The sequence below is a fragment of the Alligator sinensis genome, unplaced genomic scaffold (assembly GCF_000455745.1).
Source record: "Alligator sinensis unplaced genomic scaffold, ASM45574v1 scaffold619_1, whole genome shotgun sequence".
In the NCBI taxonomy this organism is placed as follows: domain Eukaryota; kingdom Metazoa; phylum Chordata; order Crocodylia; family Alligatoridae; genus Alligator; species Alligator sinensis.
Window position 1 is genome coordinate 2,095,676 of NW_005842134.1, and position 22,056 is coordinate 2,117,731.

At 52.5% G+C, this 22,056-nt stretch overlaps 1 long non-coding RNA gene across 1 annotated transcript; it reads right to left on the reverse strand.

The window, feature by feature from the left end:
* Positions 1-7,931: 7,931 nt before the first annotated feature.
* Positions 7,932-9,713, reverse strand: LOC102373989. Its single transcript, XR_324017.1, has 3 exons — positions 9,612-9,713; positions 8,140-8,206; positions 7,932-8,010 (listed from the first exon to the last, which is right to left on the reverse strand). It is a non-coding gene; the product is annotated as an uncharacterized LOC102373989 (long non-coding RNA).
* Between the last annotated feature and the right edge of the window lie 12,343 nt (positions 9,714-22,056).

Sequence of the window (22,056 nt, forward strand, 5' to 3'; positions counted from 1 at the left end):
TCTACATTAGATACATCTCAGTGGAATTTTCCCAGTATAGCCATGCACCGGGATGAGGTGGCTCTCAGGACACAGAACTACCTGTCTGACACCCCAGGATGGACCAAGGCATGTGACATGGTGAGGGGGCTTTCTGGGGAGCGCAGTGTTTCCCTGTGGAGTGCCTTTACTCATTGCTTGTATGGGAGTAGAAGCCCTGCCTGTGGGAAGCTTCTCTGCTCCCCATTGTCATGGACTGGGCATTCCCTGGCCTCTGAGGGTTGTGGAGGAGAAGTGTGCACCATGGACAGATGAAATGGTTGCACCTTTTAACTGAGTGGGAAGTTGGGAAATCCATACACATTGGGTTCTCAAGGTGCTCCAGGCAGGTAGGGACACAGGTGTGACTGGAATGAAAAGGAAGAGGAGAGCATGCTCAGTAGACAAGGAGAGAGATGGGCATGTCTCTACACCCCCTGTGGGTGTAAATCAACACCACCTATAAAAGCTTTATGTTGATTTGCATCAGCTGAGTGTCCGGCACTACCTGAGCAGGGGAGCACTGTCCATAATTGTGGCAGGAAATGCATACAGCTCTGCAAGGCTACTGTTTTCAAGGGGAGCATCTGGGCAGATCAGCTGGGGGGGGGGTCTTCCAGGCTCTGCCATCTGTGAGCCTTTGGCTAAGGCTCTTCTCCTCTTTGCCTCCCAGTCACAATAAGCAAACACATTTGCAAAAGGAGAGGGAGCTGGGAAAGACAGAGAGCAGAGGGGAGAGAGAAAAAACAGGAAGGCTTTGGATTCCCAGTCCCTGGGTTAAATCATGCCTGACAATCTCTGGCATGCCTGTGGCACTGCGGGTCCCTGCAGCAGTGCATTATAATGTATAAAGTGTTTATTTGTTGTTCTCACACCCAATTGCCTTTGTCAGGGAAGGCTGGAGCCTGTTCTCTGGTGATGAGTAATTAAGTATCTGTCAATACAGAAACTGTCTCTCCTTGCAGGAATATACAAATAAAATCACTTGCAGCTCACAGGAAGGGATGATTAGCTGATTGAATGACAATGGGACAGGAAGACAGCGACAGCCGCAAAGCACATGGGCCAGGTAGCCAGGAGCTCAGCTGAGCAGCATGCACTGCAGTAAGCACAGTAGGAGAAAAACCCACCTCACTGCACTGGCACAGGAGGCTTTAGTGACCAATTCTCCTTTTAGCCTGGCAGTGCGCCTGCATGTTGGCCTACAAATCATTGCCCTCTCTCATTTGGCTGTGGGCAGTCCAACCTGCCAAGACGCTTGATCTGCTGTGAATCCAGGGGGCACCTGTACATGTGACAGGATTTTATTCAGGGTTTTATTCTATGCCCCCTAAATTGAAAAAGTGGGCTTTTAATTAAAACCCACTGTCTCAATTTTCTGTCACGCTATGATCCCCCCCCAAGCCAGAGCCTACCTTTGGCTGTGGGGGATAGCTGCTGGTGGACTGAGTGGCCCCTGAGCTGCAGGGGGCCCCAGTCCTTCCCTCTGTAGCAGCAGTGCCCCCTGGGGTCACCCAGGCAGGCTGCTAGCAGGCCAGGTGCTGCCCCAGCTCAGAGGCAGCACCTGGCCCAATCTAATTGTTCCCCGAGCCTGCCCAGCGAGCAGTGCCCAGCAGGCTTCCAGCGGGGTGCTTGGGGAACAGCTGGATTGGGCTGGGTGCTGTCTCTGAGTGGGGGCAGCACCCAGCCCACCAGCAGCCCACCTGGGCAGCCCCAGGGGGCGCCACTACCGTGGAGGGAAGGACCAGTGCTCCCTGCAGCTCAGAGGCCACTCGGCCCACCAGCAGCTTGCCCCCCAGCTGTGGGAGAGGCAGGCAGGCTCTGCCAGAAAAAAAAAAGGATCAGGCCCCTCGCTGTTTCTGCCTTCAGCAGGCACCTGCTGAAAGCAGAAGTGGTGAGGGACCCAATCCTTCTTTTCTGCTGAGCCTGCCAGCCTCTCCTGCAGCCAGGGCATGAGCTGAAAGCTGCAATGCATCATTGCAACTAAACTACATCTGATTGTAGTTTAGTTTGCAATGATGCAAACTCATATAAAACCCCCAAAACTGGTGCACGTGTAACAGTAAGCCACACAAGTGACATTTTCATCATGTGCACATTGTGATGACTATCACATGTACAAGCGCCCCATATTGCCTGTAGTGTGGGATCTGCTTAAGTTCCACTGAAAGTGAAAATGCACACAGTTGAGAGCTGGGCTCCCATGAAAGTGAACCTCATTAGAAGGTCTCAGGACCTTCCTATCAAGATACCCCTTAAGAAAAATCAGGGTACTGCTATTTCAGCTAGAAAGGGGCTGGAATTCCATTGGGCTGGAAAGGGTGTGCTGGACCTTCCTACCTAAAATTACACGAAGACTCAAGGACAAGTTCTAACCTGAATCAAACCCCATTGCCCATCCCTTGTGTATATTTCTGTTGCTGGTTGAAACCCTTCAGATGTCCGTTCAATCTAGTGATGTGCATATTCCCTTAGTGCCATGGTGAAGGATTCCAGGAAATTAGTAAGTAGGCAGACAGGGAAGCTGATACCTATGTAGACATGCACAATGGACTGTGAGCACTTGGGCTAATCCAGTTCCATCTCCCATGTAAATATGGGAAAGCCCAGATACTGTTCTACTGAATGCACCAACTGTGGATATGCTTCAATAAAATTAATGACAGGGCTGAATCATTTAACAGCCAATGTGCAAGTGGCAGGAAACTCAAATATGCATGAATATTTGATAAAGTCAACTTCACCCTCTTTGCCCCAACCCACAACCAATTCTCAGTTCTTTTCTGAGCCAGTCTCAGAACAAATTTAACAACATCTTTTATTCATTTGAAGTCTGTTATATTTTATGGGCCAAAATAGTCATTTTTCCATCAGGTTTCACAGTTCTGGAGGAACAGTCACTGCTGAAGCTGAAAAGCTGACTCCAAATAGAGTCAGTGCCTTTATATTCAGAGCTGACCCTGACCAAAGATTGTGCCCCAGATGAATGGGCAATGTTTACCCTTAAGGCTGTGGGATGTGCAGCCTGCTTCTTAATGATCAGTCCCTTGAGCTCTTCATTCAAGATCAAGAGGCAACTCAACGAAACTGGCATTTCAAGGGCTGCTCATTTATGGGAGAGAAGAGAACATGAGGTTCCAGGCTAGATGGATCCTTAGGGCCAGATCCAAGTCAGCCTTGCAGGTGCCTCAATTTAGGCTTCAGCCTGCCTAAAAAGCAAGCATCTTGCCCAAGAAGATGATTGAAATCGACAGGGTAAAACATCAAGACTCCATGATCCATCAGTGGAAAGAGTCAGGCATCTCCAAACAGTGATCCATGGCACCACGGTGCTGAGCAAGTTGCTACCGAGAGCCAGACATTAGGAAACACTAAACACAGGACTGCTTCTGTTTTTCTGCCCCTCCTCAGAGCTGAGCTGCCTCAAAGCTACACTTTAGGCACTTCTGACCACTCAGGGTCCAAAACACTGAGGAGGGAGTTGCCTTAATAACTGGTGAGGGTTGAGACCCTATTTACCTAATAGCCCAGTGGTTACAGCACTTTTCCAGGAAGTGGGAGACCTAGAATCTAGGCCCTTCTCAGCCTAAGGAGATTCGAGCCATGTCTCGTACAGCCCAGGAGTTCCCCAACCAGGCTGTTACACAACTAAGTGGCACTGCTGACACATTTTGTTTTTCTAGTGATAGTGACCATTGCTGATGTACTTGACTCTGAAATCTATGGTGCTGGTGTTCATTAGGCAGGCTCTTAGCATACCTAGTAGACCAAGGGACTTAGGTAGTTTAGGTATCACTGAGTTGGCTCACAATCAAGCTTAGGAAGGTGTTAGGTGCCTACTGGCTCAGGCTGGGGCACTTTGGAGCATGCCCAGAAACCCAAGTTTAGGTACAAGGTTAGGGTTCTTTTCAGGCCAAATATAGGTACCTATGTTGTTTTGGAGTCACTAGGACACAGTGGATGTGGATCCCTTTTTGTGACTTAAGTGCCTAAATTCCTCTTAAGCCCCACCTTCCTACCTAGCTGCTGGCTTTAGCCTGACACCCAGGCCTTGTCTACAGTTTGGCTGAGAGAAGCACCTGTACAGTGGCAGAACCTGCTGCTGGCTGGCAGAGATGCTCCATCTCTGCCAAGCAAAGTAAGGCTGCTTCTGCCCAGAAGACAGCAGAAGATGTGTGCAGACACTCCCATGCCTTTTGCCAGCTCCCATGATTCCTTCAGTAGCTGACACCTCCCCAAAAGATCCCTCCTGCTCTGGTAGCACAGCTGCTTAGCGGAGCTGCAGGGATGCCAGAAGCACCTGGGTGTGCATGCCCTCTGACCCCTTGGTGGTGACCACTACACCTGTGTGAAGCAGCAGTTATTTGCTTCGGATTTGGCCAATTTGGAGGGACAGTGATTTGATTCAGTGATTCAAATCGCTGTCCCGATTCAGTCTGGCCAAATCAGATCCAAAGATTCGGCACCACTTCGGAGATTCAGCCATAGATTAAACAGGAGCAGACCTCATCATGCTGGACACAGCTGGCTGCCTCCAGCTGGTAAGTCTGTTGTGGTGGGTGGAGTGGGGAGGGAAAGGGTGTGTTGTAGGGCAGATCAACACCCCCACAGCGAGGGAGGGATTAGGGCTGGGACAAGCTGCCCAGCTGGGGAAAGGGGACATGGGCACAAACATCCTTAGGGGTGTGAAGGGCCCAGGTAGGCTGGGGTTGGTGAGCAGCTGGAGCCAGCAGAGCAGGGGGAGGAGAGTAGGCAGTGCGTGGCAGTGTGTGGCAACCGCAGCAGGGCCTGTATGGGACTGTTTGTGGGGCCCCCTAAAGTGCGAGGCCTGGGGCGGGTGCCTCAATTTGCCTTTCCAGGGATGGCCCTGGGCACGGGACTCAGGGAGGGGGGCTCCCGCTACCATGCACCACCAGTCTGGGAGGGCATGGAACCAGGCGTGTGCCCCCAGATCTGTGCAGGACGGGCTGGGCTGGGCTGCACTCTGGACAGGCATTGGAAGGCGCTGGGAGCAGGGGTTACGCCCTCCCACCACTCGCCACCCTCCCCCCTTGCTCCGGCCGCTTGCCACCCCTTCCCTTCCCCCCAGGCCCCACACACCCCTAGGGATGGCTCTGGCCATGCCTCCTCACTCCAGCTGGGCAGCTTGTCCCAGCCCCAGCCCCTACCTCACTTGGGGGGGGAATTGATCTGCCCCTCCCCACATCTCTTCCCTCCCCCCTCCGCCCACCACAACAGATTTACCAGCTGGAGGTAGCTGTGTCCAGTGTCCTTGAGGACTGCTGCCTATTTAGTCTATGGCTGAATCTCCGAATCAGGCCAAATCTTTTCCGAATAGATTTGGAGGCTTCCGATTCAATTTGGAGCTTTTAATTGGTTCCCCGATGCGATTCCGATCCAGAGATTCAGCCGCTGAATGGGGCCAAATCTCCTCTGAATCGAATCGGCTACTGAAGCTTCGCACAGCCCTAGTGGCCACTGCCTGCTCTTTGTAACAGGGTCCTAACCCCATTACTGAAGGGAAGAGGGAACCAAGGGTCAGCTGGCTGGCCCCAGCCTCCTGGAAGACTGATAATGGCAGAGAGTCCTTAAATAAAATGGCCACCCACTCCTGGTGTGGGCAGTGATTGACAGGCCTGGGGTGGAAGCAGAAGAATCACATAACCCAGAGAGGAAGCACTTAAGCCCAGGGCCTGAGCCAGAGTAGGGTAGTCTGGCTATGGAGGCTGCAGAAAGCAGAGCTCCAGCTAAGAGACAGGCTGGGCTGCCCATAAAGAAAGCACTCCAGGTACTGCAGAGGAGCTGGAAGAAATCCCTGCACCACTGAACAAGAGCAGATAAGTGTTTTAAGCTGGTGTTGTAGCACTGTCACAGTGTGAAATTAACCCCAGCTGGAAAGTCTTTTATTTGGGAGCAGATACTCATGGTTTTCATTCATATTTAAACTGGAGGCCACAGGGGTACTGCAGGGGCACCCAGCATAGACCTCTTCCCGGGTCTGGGACCAGGTGGGCTGCATAGGGGCAGAAGCTCAAAACACTTTATAAAGAGGGCTGCCGTTTGTTGCAGAACTGTGGTACCAGACAGCAAAGCCTGGGGTTGCAAGTTCAGAGCACATGAGGGATGAGACTGGGGCTGAGGGGCCCAGTGCCCATGAGAGGTAAGCTGGGGCCCAAAAGGCTCAGGTCCTGGTACCTCAGGCAGAAGAACCCAGCTAGGTGGCCTCAGACCAGACAAGGGCCTACCATCCAAAACCTGCTTTGCTGTCTTGGGGCAGCTTGCTTGTCTAACCATAACATCAAGGCATGGCAGGAGAGATAACAGGGTGGAACCCTGAGAGGCCAGAAGGAGCAACAAGGTGGGACGTCCAGGAACTGGCCAGGGAGACAATGTTGCCATTCCAGCACTGGGCATGTTACACTGCTGCAGAACTTGTGCTGACAGAAGTGGCTAAGCAGGGACAAGTTATGAGTTTCTCTCGTCCAACAGGACATGTAGAACTAAATGGCTTGGAGAGCAGAAGCTGGTGCAGCTGCAGCTATGTGAATTTTTGGCTTAACATTCTGCAACTGTTGCTGCCCATTGGCCTAGCAGTACATAGAAAACCCTTCTCTGTGTCACTCCCAGAAAACAGACGGCAGCATCCCTGACATGTCCAGAAGCTGGAGGATAAGAGGTCATCTCCCCCGATCAAGCCCTCAGCTCCAGGCAGTATTTTTAGGGACAGCATTGCCAAGGAATCCAGTTTGACTTTGAAGCTGCTTCTGACACCCAATGGCTTTTCTCCCTGAAAGGGACCTGAGGCAGCAGGCAATTCCACTGTAAGGAGATTAAAATCATTAGTCATGTGACTTTATTAAAACACCAGGGACAAAAAATTATATAACAGCGATATATATATCTATATCACTGTTAGCTGCAGATGGCCTCAGCTAAGCGGCAGGCCCTGGGGGCTTGAAAGGATAAATGTAGGATCAGAAAAGTAAATTAGAAAAGAGAGAGTGGTTCCTGCTGGCTCTGAAGAGAAAGGGAGTTATTACCTGGGAGTAGTTTGAGCTAGAGATGAATGCCTAGCTAACGAGATGGGAACAGGGAGGAGGCATCTATGAATACTGATGTGAAGAGGTACTTGCTGGGCAGGAGTTATCCCTGGACCATGCTCTAGGCTAGCAGTTTCTAATCTGTGGTATGGGTACCACCAGTGGTACACAGACAACCTGTCAGTGGTACATTTTAACAGATTTATTATAATAACTTTAAATGACAAAAATTTGCTGGTGGTACTTAAGGTTGTCTCATTTTACATTGGTGGCGCACAGTCTATCAGAGTTTGGGAACCGCTGGTCTAGGCCACATTAATCATAGCATCAGATGACCAGAAAGGCTAGAGCAAGGGACAAGGGCCAGACTGAAAAACAGCCAGGTACCGTGTCTCTGAGCTTCAGCATGGAAATTCTGGCAATGACGGAAATCTAGGACAGAGCATGGCCAGAGTGTAAGGAGCACATCCAATACCTTGCATGTCCCATTGCCTCTTTCACCGAGCTGGGACAGCTCCAGAGGCCTTGTGCTTACCTACTTCAGGGCACAGAGGGCCTCGGAGTGCTCTGTGCTCACCATTTAAACAAGCCATCTGAAGTTCAACTTTGGCATCCACCATCAAGGTCAAATGGACAAGCCCTTCTGGAAATACCTGTCCTTCTCACCTTATGTGCGAGAGAGGAAGCAAGAGGAAGGGAAACAACAGAAAAGAACTGTGGGGAATGAAGAAGGCTGAAGTTAGGATGCACATGGAGAGGGGCCAGATCACCAAGATTTACCTGTGCCAGAGCAGTGATAGGTCCTTACACTGAGGGGCCAGACCATGCCTCACCCGCCTGTTGCCCATGTGCACCCACTCACCTCCTCCAAACCCCACGGTACATTGGTGAAGCTACTGTGGGCTCATCCCTCTGCTCCTGTTCTTGAGCCTGCTGTCTCTGCTCAAGGAGCCTGCAGAGCATTGAGTAAAGCCACAAAAAAAAAAAAAAGAGTCTTGCATTGACCAAGACAGTCCTCGCTCCCCCTTAGGGTCCCAAAGACCTTAAAACAAAGGGATTTTTGTCCTCACTGTTTGCTTACCAGCTCACCACAGGGGCTGGCAGCACCTTGCTGAGATGGACTGCATCCATTCTGGGCATTGTACATCCTGAATCAAAAGCAATGTAGCTGCTTTAGTGTGGCACTGCATACAGCGAGACCAGTGCCACACTGGATTAGTCATATCTAGGTTCAGGCTGCTACAATTTCAGTAGCTTCCAAACTCTTTGGTATCCCTCATGCCAACCCCATTACTCATAGAAAGAACTAGAACCCAATGCCTCCCACCACAAAAGAATGCAGCCCTGTCCCTGCCACTTCCTCTTCTCCTTCCAGTCATTAATATGTGAATTGCTAGTAAAGGGGGACAGCACAATGGCACTGCCCTCAGAAAATAAGCCAGCTCCCAAACACTACAATTAGTATGGGTTGAGCAGAACCAGAGGGTCCCTTGGGATTTCCTGCATGTCAGGAAGTATATGATGCAAACTCTGTTCACTGCAGTATGGCAACAAATTCAAATAACTGAGGAGCGAGAGAGAGCAAGCAAGAGGACATTTCCCAATGCATGTCATTAGGAAAGTAGACTAAGTAGCTTCCATCAGCACATGGTAGGAGTCAGTCATACACTGAGAAAGCCCAAATAATATTGCTGTCTCATCTGACTCTTCAAAGTTATCAGTGGGAAAGGCTTGCCCAGTCCCAATCCATCCTCTAAGGACGGATCCTTCAGCTACAGCCCATTATAGTCCAGTGTGGTTTAAGTTTACCAATGGAACCTCCAGCCTTTAAACTGAGAGACTGTCCCTCCCTCCAATGTGTTTAGTTGCCAGGTTCTCTCCATATTCATCCTAAATGTAGCAAGGTAGGGTCCCTAGGGGTGGCCATGTTACCCCTAGGCTCCTTAACTATGCCAGTATTGCCCTACAGGCACCCTCTATCTCGCTCACCAGGTCTTGTTGGTATAACTACTATAGGGAGGCTGCCCTTGATCTTTGTGTTTGGGCTCAGTCTGGCTAGTTCTTACTGAATCCTGTAGTTCATAGACCGCTTGGCATCCCACTTTATGGTGGATGGTTCCTGAGTCTCTCAGCCTTATGGGCTATATGTGTGGCTCCAACTGCCCCTTTACCCCACCCCAAGCTTCGCAGATGGCACCAACGTGGTCTTGTCTAGGCCTTACTGTGATTTGGCCCCCTTGTCCTCCCTGGGCTGTCTGCAGCCCTGCCTCTGCACCTCAATGGCACCTGGGCCTGTGCACCCTCTCTGGCACCAGGGCCTGTACACCCCAAATACTGCACCTCTCTGGCACTGGGGTCCCTACTCTGTAATGGACACCCTATGAGGCCTCCTCCTTCCCCAAACAGCCTCATCCAAACCACCAGTGTTATAAAACAGCAAACAAACCATAAGCCCCTGGGCTATAACCTAATAGCCAAGATCAAGGTGTGCCCTGCCCCTTTAAAAGAAACAGACTTCACCCCTGGCATTAAGTGTCTAGTAGACAAGGGTACCTGTGGTGCTCACAGAGCCCCCTTTGCCCTAGGTGCAGCACCTCAGGTAGTTTCAGCATCACAGGGCACTTCTTCCCTGGAGGCTCCTTCCCCTCTGACTACTAGCAGGGAATTCCTCTCACTAGTCCCAGCCCTAGGGTTTATCTGGGCCCAGGGCCCTGCCTCTTCCGACCAGCTGACCAGGTGCAGGTGCGACCAATTCCCTCCTTAGCCAGGTGTCATGGCAACCTGCACCTGGGTTCTTATCTGGCTCTTTGTGCTTTCTCCCCGGGCAATCTCTGCTCTAAAAAGAGCAGGCACCTTAGTGCCCTGCGACAATAAATATTAGTTTTCTGAATCTCATGAATACTCAGAGGCCTTCTTCCCAGGGTGAATTTCTGCCTGATTCTAAACTTTTTGCCCCATGCATTCTGACCTGGATATCTTCAAACATAGGTTGCAATTTTTTTTTGTATTTTATATGGGAACATCTCTTGCAATTTTAAGTCAACTTTTGCACTATTTGAATTTTTTAAAACATCAGTTCCTAGACTCTTGGGATGAAATAAGAATCTTGACTTTCCTTTTGAAAGAAAAAACTTGATAATGGGACCTGCATGTGATTCAAGGGCTCAGAAATCAGAAGATAAAATAAAAAATGGACTCTTAACCCCCTCCCCCGCCAAACCTCCCCCTCTTGGTCTGAGGGGACCCAACTCATGATTTATCATGTAAAATGGGTGATACCACACATTCCCCCTCTGTCTCTCCCATTGTCAAACACGCAAATTCTTATTGTTCATAGTTCCCAGAAACTTTCAGCAGAAAGCCCTGAAAATGTGAATGTGTCAGAAAGGCTCTTTGGGTAGATGGGGTATCTTTTATTAGACCAACTGAGTAGTTGGAAAGAAGTTCTTAGCAAGCTTTTGCGTGCAGTCACCCTTCTTCAGGCACAGGGAGTCTCTTCTGGTCTGAGACTCCAAGGAATGAGAGAAGCTAAAGTAGTGTAGGATGTAAATAGGTAGAGATAAGCAAAGCAAACAGTAAAGCAGGGGAGAGGAGGGGAGGGGGAAGAGAGCAGAGGGAAATAGAAAAAAAGGGTCAGAGGGAGACAACAGTGATAAAATACAAGGTGGAAAAGAGGCTGTCTGTGAAAAAGGGAATTGCTGGAGATCAGGAAAGCAGGAATGGGTAGATGGGGTATCTTTTATTAGACCAACTGAGTAGTTGGAAAGAAGTTCTTAGCAAGCTTTTGCGTGCAGTCACCCTTCTTCAGGCACAGGGAGTCTCTTCTGGTCTGAGACTCCAAGGAATGAGAGAAGCTAAAGTAGTGTAGGATGTAAATAGGTAGAGATAAGCAAAGCAAACAGTAAAGCAGGGGAGAGGAGGGGAGGGGGAAGAGAGCAGAGGGAAATAGAAAAAAAGGGTCAGAGGGAGACAACAGTGATAAAATACAAGGTGGAAAAGAGGCTGTCTGTGAAAAAGGGAATTGCTGGAGATCAGGAAAGCAGGAAAGAACGCTTCCCTGATCTCCAACAATTTTCTAGTGAAAATATACAAGGGTAGAAATTGGAAAAACAAAAGGTAAAGCAGGGAAGGGAGGGTGAAAAAAAACAGAGGACAAAAAAAGGCCAAAAAGGAAAACAGTACAGTGGTAATAATAAGGTAAAAAAGAGGCTATAAATAAAAAGGAAATGGTAGGGAATCAGAAAGAAAAAGGGGAGAGAAGAGGGGAAGGGGAGAAAAGTTAGGGGGGAAAAAAGAAAGATATGAGAAGCCAGGTCAGGTACGTACCAGCTGAATTAGATGTCAGGTAGGTTGTAATGTGTCATAAATCCAATGTCTATATTGAGTCCATGATTTTTAGTGTCCAGCAGGTTGATGAAGTGAAGTTCATAGGCTCATCAACAAAAGGTGTAAGTTCCCTTTGAGGATTAGAACTGAGAGAAGGAGTGATTGTCCTGTGAGAAATGTGGCCTCGCAGGTAGCTGGGTATTCTTGGCTTTGATAGATTTTTGGTGTGCGTTCATTCTGGTGCACAGTTGTTGTTTGGTTTCTCTGTTGTTTGTAGGAGAAAAGCTTGACAAGAACCTGTTTCCAACTACTGAGTTGGTCTAATAAAAAAATCACATCTACTCGAAGAAACTTGCCTGCAAACATTCTCTGTACGCTGTGCCTTCACCACTGAGGCAAGACTTTCCCAAGTTTCATTCACTTTCAGACATGGGCAACTGGTGCCAGCGGCCAATCAGCAACGGGGGGGAGGGTGCCCCGCGGCCAATCGTGCTGACAGGAGAGGGGAGTCCCCCCATGGCCAGTTGTGCCCGCCGGGAAGTGTGAGCAGCACTCCCGGCAGTGCCAGCGGTGCTTCACCTAGCGTCCCCATTCCCCTGTCTGTCACCTAAGCAGGGAACGCTGCCTGTCAGGGGGTACACCAGCACTCTCAGGGGGTGCAGATGCACCCCCATGAGCCTCCTACGCATCGCCACTGCTTTCAGATTTACCAGTTTTTGGTTTAGTCCATCCATTCTGCTCCCTTCTCCCAGCATCCTCCTGGGATATCCAAAGGAAAACGCTCCTAGTTTATCATATGCTAGCCAGCAGCTGAGCTGCTGAGCTGAGAAGTAGCGACTGATGATATGAGAGAACAAAAACAGCATTGGAACAAAGTAGTTCCTGAGCCTGGACAGAGAGCATCTGCAGGGAGGTGCAGAAACTGAGGGGAAGAATGAACCACATGGGTATGAAGCAGACAATATGTTTGAGAGCTGAGAACGTGGCCAGGAAGCTGTTTTTAAATGGAATGGCTGCCACTTAGCCAAACAAATGCAACCATACTAGAGGAGAAGAAGCAGCTATTCACCTCACTATCTGCCCTTACTGATAGGCACATACCCTAAAACATAAGACATCCTAGAGGTATAGAAGGGAGTACAGAAAAAAACCAAGGTCAGAGCTGTTTCACTTTGTAACCATATATTGACGGTGCAAATGACCTTCTTTCCTACTCAGCTGTCCTACTGCTTTCCACCAGCAAAGTAGGAGAGAAGAACAGATTAATTCATTCTCATCATTCTTTGAATACAACTTTATGCTGTTCGATTTATTTTGGGCATGTTGGGTGCACGGAAAAGGAAATCATGCCAAATGAGCTAAGCACAAATGGGTGTTTTGGTTCATAGACTCATAGACATTAGGGCTGGAAGGAACCTTGGAAGATCATTGAGTCCAGCCCACTGCCTGAGGGGCAGGTAGTCAGCAGGGGTCATAGGATCCCAGCAAAATAAACATCCAAATTTCTCTTGAAGGCGTTCAAAGTAGGTGCTGGAATCACCTCCAGCGGCAGTCTATTCCAGACTTTGGGGGCTCAGACAGTAAAGAAGTTCTTCCTTATGTCCAGCCTGAAACGGTCATGGAGGAGTTTGTGACCGTTCGACCGTGTCATCCCTTGGGGCGCTCTGGTGAGCAGACGTTCACCCAGATCCTGGTGAGCACCCCTTATAAACTTATAGGCAACCACCAGATCACCCCTGAGCCTGCACTTTTTCAGGCTAAAGAGTCCCATGGCTCTCAGCCTGTCATCATAAGGTCTGTTTTCCTGACCTCTGATCATGCATGTCGCTCTCCTCTGCACTCTCTCAAGCCTCTCCACATCCTTTTTGAATTGTAGAGCCCAAAACTCGATGCAGTACTCTAGCTGCGGCCTCACCAAAGCCGAGTACAATGGGAGTACAACGTCCCGGGATTTGCTTGAGAAGCATCTATGGATTCAAGCCAGCATTTTGCTCACTTTACTAGCTGCAGCATCACACTGATGGCTCATGCTCATCAATGTTCATTATCAGTTTTGAAAACTTATATGATTTTTTGGTTTACACTGAATGTTTCAGCAAATCAAAAAAGTGTAAAATAATGTTTTGAGTGCAATTAAATGTTTGGTTCAGCTTGTAATGAAACATTTCATTGTGATGGCAAGGAGGTTTCCATAGTTTCTTTTATGTTTTTTTAATAATTTGGAGAACATTTCAAAACTAAAGATCATTTTTGAATTAGGAAACTGAAATGTTTTGTTCAGAAAAATATTGAAGTGAAACATTTCTCCTTTTTGGGAATTACCCTTTTCATTTATTTTCTGGTGCAAATAATTTGGTGAAACTTGTACAAATAGGCAAAGTGTTAGACCTTTGTGAAATCTGTATTTCTGCTGAAAAACGTTCCAGCAAACAAGTTTAACCTGGGTGATGACACCAGTGCACCAACAGTTGGTGCCATCTGTCTGCTTGTTTTACACAGTAGGCATAAAACTTTAGGCACTACCTGTGGCAGAATACCATCTCTGTCTCTCTCCAAACTCTGCTATCTGACATTTTCGTTACTGTGGTCACTGCAAAGGGCAGACTCCTCTGCCCCATTTGTCTCAGGTAACCCTGAGTTGTAACCTGAGCTGGATACATTCCTGAGGGAGGGAGGAAACCTGCTCCCTCTGCCTACATGACTGGCCACACATACCTGGGTCGGGGGCTTAAACTCCCTATTGTTCTAAGCAATGCCAACATAACTGGGATGGGGCTAAAGACCCAGCCAGTCTACCCGGCAACTAGTGATGCATTTCAAATTGGTTGGCTGGCAGCCGACAGTTGCTGGCCTTCATTGGACCACATAAATGAGGTCATAGGCTGCGTCCACACATACAAACGTGTGCTTGCAGCAGCTCAAATAGAAGTGGTGCAAATTTGAGCTGGGGTTTTTGCCTCCGCGCACGTGCTTGGACATGCACTTTGTTGTGGAGCAAACTGTGCCACTTGGGGTAAAATAACCGTGCCTGGCTCCTCCCGGACCTGCAACCAGGGGGAGCTAGAGCCTGGGACAAGCACCTATGCTATCCCCAGAAGTATAAAAAACTGCCCTGTCCTGGCCCCATCCATACAAAAAACTGCCCTGGCAAGCAGATCAGAGCTACTCGCTCTCAGGAGCTTCTGGGGGAAGAGCCTTTGGGAGGAAGTTGGCCATGCCCCTTCCTGTCCCAGGCTGCTGCTGTTGTGACTGACTGCTGCAAGCTTGGTCTCAGGAGCTTCTGGGGAGAAGATGGCCAGGCCCTTTCCTGCCTCTGGCTACCATTAGCTGCTGGCTTGGTCTCAGAGCTTTCGGAGTAATTTGGTCACACCCCTTCCTGCCTTGGGCTGCTGCTGCTGCCGTCTGGGGGGAGGGGGGAGGGGTCCTGTGTTGCATGCTGCTGCCACCCTCAAGGAGGGGACTACTGCACTGCACCGCACCCCTGTTCCAGCCTGCTGCCCAGCGCACTGCCAAGCCACAGTCAGGGGACAGCTTGGGGAGGGAGCCTGTGCTGCTTGTGGGCCCTCCCTCACCATCACTGCCGGAGCCTATGGAACCTTGCTTGCCCCAGCTGCCTTGGCAGGCCACCCCCACCTTCACCTCCACTTTCACCAGAAGCACACCCTGAGTGGCTGAACTGGATGGCTCCTACCATCACTGCTCTTGCTGCTGCTGCCACCTCTCAGGAGAGAAGGAGATTCCCTGCTACACCACCTGACACCACACCTGCGCTGGATCACTTCCTAATTGACTGACTGCTCCTACCCTCCCCCACAGCTACCTCACTGTATCTGCTCCTGATTTGTCTTCCTGCCTACTGTTCCTGCTGCTGACTGACCAGCTGGAGGCCTGAGGGGCTTCTGGACAGATCTTCCACAAACAAGCCCCTCCGCTGCTCCAACCATCTTTTACACCTGCCTCAGCAGCCTTCCTTGTGTATTTTTTGCCCTTGTGTGGTAAGTCCTGTGGTCTACTCCCCCTGACCTGGTGTTTGTTGTATGGCTGAGTAAGCCAGCTTGAGTTTCCCCAACCCTTGTGTGTGTGTTTTTGGTGGTTTTATTGTTTTGTTTTGTTTTTTTCCCCCTCCCCCGCCACATTCTCAAAGCATAGGCCTCCTAGCTTTTTTCTTGTGGAGCTGTGGCTCAGTGAGCCTCAGCCCCCTTCTTCCCTATCCCCCTTCTCCCCTACAACCCCAGCCTGCCCCTACTAGATTCCCCAACCCCACAGGATATTTTGTTTTTCTTTATTGTCTTCCCTGCCCTCATGTGAAACAATGGCAGGGGCAGAGAGTTCTTGTGCAGATGCCCCCACAGAGATTCCTGCAGCCCCCACTATGGGGGTGGATCCCAGCCAAGCCCCCAAGGGGATGCATGCCCCTGCAGCCTCCACCCCAGAGGCAGAGTCCAACAACCTCTTCCAGGGGTGGAGAATCCTGAAACCTCTGCTGCAGGGGCAGGTGGGACTCTGGTAGAGAGCCAACAGAGCCAGGGGGTCGCCTCTGGCCAGGCCCCCCTGGAGGGGTTCCCAAGCCCCCTCTCCCATCATCGGGGACTAAGGGCAAGGGCACTGGGAAGGTCTCCTCTTCAGCCTCCTCCACAGCTGGGGGTGGGAAGGGCAATGGCCCTGTCCCAAAGCCTAGGCCACCAGCACCTGAGGGGACCAGGTGCACTACACCAGCCAGCAAACCCACTCAGCCTGTCCCTGGCCCTAGCTCAGGCCCCACCAACGTGGCCCTCTGGGTGGGGAACCGCAGCTATGCAGAGGCAACTGTGGGGGGACCCAAAGCCAGGGGGCCTAGACCCTCCACCGCCAGCCCTTCCAGCTCGGGCAGTGGAGCCCCCTTTCTGGCACTCGCGCACAGGCATGGGGTGAAGTGCCAACTGCCCAAGTGGGAGAACCTGCACTTGGAGACCTGGGTGCAGGCCCTGGCTCAGGTAGCACCCAAGATCATGGCTCAGGTACCACCCAAGATCATGGCGGCCTCCCACTTTTGTGGCAAGGGGGTCTTTTTCCTTGCCTCAGAGGCCACTGCATAAAAAGCGGTGGAGAGGGGGCTCATGGTGGAGGGCGAGTACATCCCACTCAAGCCTCTAGAAGAGCTAGGGACCAGGGTGGTCCTCAACGCCATCCCTTCCTATATACCCAGTTGGGTCCTGCTCCCCCAGCTCCAAACCCTGGGGAGCCTACTCCCTGAAACCACGGGCGCCGAGGCTGAGGCCTGCCCAAAGGAAGGCCTGGTGGCAGAGATCTAGAGGATACAGAGGCCCTGGGGCTCACCCTGGTCAGTTCTGAGGAACAAGATCCCCTTTCCCAGGACCCCGAGGCAGACACCAGAGCCTGGTGGGTCTCTTCCCTCCTCCTCCCAGGAAAACCTCACTTGCAGCCTGCCCCATAGTCCCGCACCAGAAGGGGTCGCAGTGGGGTCCCCTAATCAATGGGCCAATATTATTGTGGACCCTGCACAGACCCCCCCCTCCAGACTTCTCAGTCCCAATGGTCCCCAGGGATGAGCTACTTGCATTTCTTGACCGTGACTACACCCACTGGTCTGCCAGCAAGGTACAGCTAGCCTTGGACTGCTGGGGAGATTTTGACAGCATCCTCACCACTGTAAGGGCACTAGTGGGGGAAGGCAAGGGGCCTGAAAGCTGCAATGCCCGGATCTATAGGCAGGCCTGCAGTTTCATAGATGCCCTCTATGTGTATGGAGGGTGCTACACAAATCGGCAGGCCCCACACCAGGCATTGAGATGTGTGAGGCCCCTGAGGAACCGTTTACTCCACCCCCCCACCCCCCCAGCCATGAGGTCGTTTAAGATCATGACCCTCTGTAGGAAGGGTCCCCGGAGGTGCCGGGTACTCTCCTTCCTTCGGGGGGGAGGGGGGTACCCCATGGTATTCTTGCAGGAGACCCTGACGACTCCAGCCAATTAACCGAATTGGTGGTTGGAGTGGGGAGGCAGTGTCTTCTTTTTTTAGTCGCCTCTCAGCCATCTCATCTGGGTTGGCCACCCTGTTCTCCTCGGGCCTGCAGCTGGAGGTTCTCCAGGACATTGAGGTAGTGCTGGGCTGCCTACTGCACCTCCGGGTCCAGGTGCGGGGCCTGGTCCTGAACCTTCTGAACGTGTACGCCCCTGCGAAGGACCCGAAGTTGGTGGATTTCTTCCTTCAGGTGGCCACATACATTGACACCCTCAACCCTCGCAAGTGCCTGGTCCTTGGTGGGTACTCTAATGTCACCCTAGATGCATGAGACCAGTCAGGCAAGGAGCAGAACCAGGCCACCATGGGCTTCCTTGGGGAGATCCTGATGGACTACTCCCTGGTGGATGTCTGGCGTGCCTGTCACCCCACTGAACCCTCTGCCTTCACTTTTATGTGAGGGTGGGGGAGGAGCAGGCATGCCACTCCCAGTTAGACTGGGTTTATATCTCTTTGCCACAATCCTCTGGCATCCAGCTGACCCCTTTCAGCAATTACCACTTTGTCTGGGCCCAGGCCACGCTGGGGCCTGGGTATCTGGTCGGCCTACTGGCATTTCAATGCCAGCCTGCTGGAGGATGTTGGCTTCAGGGAGGCTTTCCGGGACTTCTGGCTGGCCTGGTGGGAGCAACGGACAGCTTTCCCCTCGGCTTGGAGATGGTGGGATGCAGGGAAGGTGCGCATCTGGCTTTTTTGCCATGGCTACACTCGGGGGCGCACCCAGCAGAGGAAGGCAGTCTGGGAGTAGCTCGAGCAGGAAGTGCTAGAGCTGGAAAGGTGTATGGCCACCAAGCTGACCAATACATCCCTCTGCGGAGAGTGTCGGCAGAGTCGGGAAGAGCTTCATGCTCTGGATGACCACCGCACCCACAGTGCATTTGTCCACTCGTGCATCCAGCTCCTTCGGGAGATGGACTGTGACTTCTGCTTCTTCTGTGCCCTGGAGAGGATGCAGAGGGTGAAGAAGTACATCTCCTGCCTTCTGGCAGGTGATGGCACCCCCGTCACAGATCCAGGTGAGATGCGCCAGCGCGCATAGGCCTTCTATGAAGAGATCTTCTCCCTGGATCCGACGAATGCCAAGGCCTGTCAGACCCTGTGGGAGGGACTCCCGCAGGTCAACATGGGTGACCAGGAGCAGCTGGAAGCTTCTCTCACTCTGGCTGAGTTTTCGGCTGCCCTCCACCTGATGCCTGGCAACAAGGCTCCGGCCATCGACGGGCTGACCTCGGAGTTCTACTGGGATTTCTGGGATGTCCTTGGCCCAGGCCTTTCTGTAGTCTGGACTGAATCTGAGGGAAGTGGGAAGCTCTCCCTGTCATGTCGGAGGGCTGTGTTAACCCTCCTGCCGAAGAAGGGAGATTTCTGTAACCTAAGGAATTTGGTGTCCCTCCTTAGCACGGACTACAAGGTGATAGTGAAGGCCATCTCACTGCGCCTGTGGTCTGTGCTGATGGTCAGGATGGATCACGTCCAGATGTACACGGTGCCTGGACATTCCATCTTCAACAACCTGTACCTGGTTCAGGACCTCCTGGAGCTAATGCACCAGAAGGGCCTGTCCTTTGCCCTCCTATCCCTGGACCAGGAGAAGGCGTTTGACAGAGTGGATCATGGGTACTGCATAGGCACGCTGTGGGCCTTTGGCTTTGGGCCCCACTTCATGCGGGCTCTCCAGGTACTGTACACTTCTGCAGAATGTTTGGTCAAGCTCAACTGGACCCATCCTGTTCAGGAGAGAGGTGCGTCAAGGCTGCCCGCTATCAGGCCAGCTGTACACCTTGGCCCTGGAGCCCTTCCTTGTTCTCCTGCAGAAGTGGGTGGAGGGGTTGATGCTCCGGGAGCTGGCAGTGCAGCTGGTCCTGTCAGCGTATGCTGATGAAGGCCTCCTCATGGTCCAGGGGTCAGGTGACCTGGCACAGGTGGAGGCTTGCCAGGCATTGTACTCAGCGGCCTCCTCTGCCTGGGTCAACTGGGTCAAGAGCTTTGGCCTTGTGGTTGGTGACAGGTGGCAGGTGGGCTCACTCCCACCTGAGCTTCATGGGATCTGCTGGGGTGTGGGCTCACTGCTCTACTTGGGGGTCTGCCTGTCCCCCACAGACCCCTCCCTGCCAGAGAACTGGCACCAGCTGGAGGCAAGGGTGGGGGAATGGCTCCAGGCATGGGCAGGGCTCCTGTAATGTCTCTCCCTGCATGGGAGAGTGCTGGTGCTGAACCAGCTGGTTCTGTCCATGCTCTGGCACTGCTTACACCCCCTGCCTATGCCCCCTGAGGTCCTGGTGGGACTCCAGAGATAGGCACTGGAGTTTTTCTGGCCGGGATGGCAGTGTGTTGCTGCAGAGGTCCTGAGCCTCCCCTTGCTGGGTGGCAGCTAGGGTCTGGTTTGCCTGCGCAGTCAGGTCTTGGCATTCCACCTTCAGACCCTGCAGCAATTGCTATATGGTGTTGGCAGCCATACGGCATGGGGCCACCTGGGGTGCGCTTTGCTCTGCCACATCCTGGGGCTTGGATATGACTGGCAGCTCCTCAGCCTGTGGGGCTTCTCCCTGCAGGACTGCCAGATTTCTACCAGGACCTCCTCCAGGCCTGGAGGCTGGTCTTTGCCTCCAGGTCCCCCGCAACAGTAGGCCAGGGTGCCAATCTGCTCATTGAGCCCCTCCTCTGGAACCCCCAGCTGGAGGTGCCAATGGCAGAGGTGCCTTGGTTGCGACAAAGGTTGATCCTGGCTGGTGTCGCCCGTATTGGAGACCTCCTGGACTACGATAGGCAGGAGTGGGTGGACCCCTCTGCACTGGCCCAGCGCATGGGTCTACCTACATCACATGCAACCTGCCGTCTGGTCCAGGAGGTGAAATCTGCCCTACCTCCCAACACCCTTGCCTTTGATCAGGTCCTGTGCAGTAGTCATCCCCCCCACCGCCCCCCCCATGTCCTCCAGCCCACCGGAATTTGTCATGGGGCCTGCGCCTTGTCCAACTCCATGGCGCTCCCTGCTCCACCACCTAAGCCAGCTGGAGGGCACCAGACCGGTCCGCTTTTCCACCATACATCGCCGTCACCTCTACACACTCGTGCACTGCACTGTCCATCATGCTGCCCTAGCATCCCACCCAGACAACAAGTGGCAGGACCTGCTAGGTGGGGGGGTGGCTGGGGGGCCCCCCGGGGGGGGGGTGTGTTTCCACCCTCATCCCACGAGCCACTAGGGACCTCAGCTGGTGGCTCCTCCATGGAGCCATCACCATGGGTGTGTATGTGGCAAGCTTCACAGATACCTCGGTCTCCTGCCCCTTCTGTGGGCAGAGGGAGACCCTGGCGCGCATGACCCTCGAGTGCACTAAGCCGCAGCCCCTCCACTTCCAACTCCAGAGCCTCCTTTTCAGGTTCTGGTTGAATTTCAACCCCCACCTTTTTGTTTTTGGTCACCCCATCCATGGCTCCACCGAGTCCCGGGACCTCCTGGTCAACCTCTTCCTGGCCTTGACCAAGTGAGCCCTGTATTTGACCAGGAAGGAGCTGTGATTGGGAAGGTTCCCAGAGACTGCGGGGTCGCTTTTCTCTCACTTGTCAGTGCACGTCTCCAGGCAGAGCACCAGTGGGCGGTGTCCACCAGCTCTTTGGATGCCTTTGAGGACCGGTGGGTGTGGCCCAGGGGGCTCTGCTCAGTGTCCCCCTCAGGTGCACTTATTTTCATGTTTTGACCCTTTGACCCGTATTACACTCCAATCCTGTTTTTTGCCTCTCTTGTCCCAAGAATTCTGTTGTATCTTTCACCTATTGGCCCCACACAGTAGGGGCTATTAGTTAGCTAGGTGGGCCTTAGAGCCCACGATACTTCAAGGATACAAATAGACAGGAGCTTCTGGGGCCTGGCCACTTGGTACCTGGGGACACTAACCCTTGTGCCAGCTGGACTACTGCAGCAGCATCCCAAATCCATTTTAAAAAATACCCCAAAATCCATGTTTTTCCACAATCAACACACAAGACCACTCTGCACACATGCACGCACACTGTATGTATGTTAAATTCTAAATACCTGTATGTGTTGATGTGTACTTCTGGATTTCTTCACACATGATGGATGTGTGATGGGGTGTGGGGGAAGGTGGGTGGGTGTGTGGGGGACCTTGTAGGGGGGGGCTGCTGAGGAGGGGTGGGTTGCCTGGCCCCCATAGGGTACAGCCCCCTACCCAGGGTCCCAGGCACCCTGGAGGGCCACAGCCCCGCCCACCAAGGGCCCATAACTTACCTTTAGTAGCAGCAGCGGGAGTGGGGCACTCTAAGCCATGGTGGCAGGACCTGACACAGCATGCAGGGACCATGCACTGGGCCCAGCTAGGTCTTGATGGCCTTGGGGCCTCTCTGCCACCCAGCCAGGCTGAGTCATGGTGGCAGGACCTGGCATGGCATGCAGGGACTGCATGCTGGGCCCAGCTGGGTCCTGGGGCCTCTGTTGCCTGGCCGGACTGGGCACTTGGTGGCAGGACCTGACACCCTCAGGACCCCTCTGCCACCTGGCCAGGTTGGGCCCTTGGTGGCAGGACCTGGTGTGGCCCAGCCCAGCCAGTCGGCAGGAGCAGTCTCAGGGCCAACAGGACCCAGCAGGCGTGGCGCACATTCCCTGTGCACTGCGCCAGGTCCTGCCACC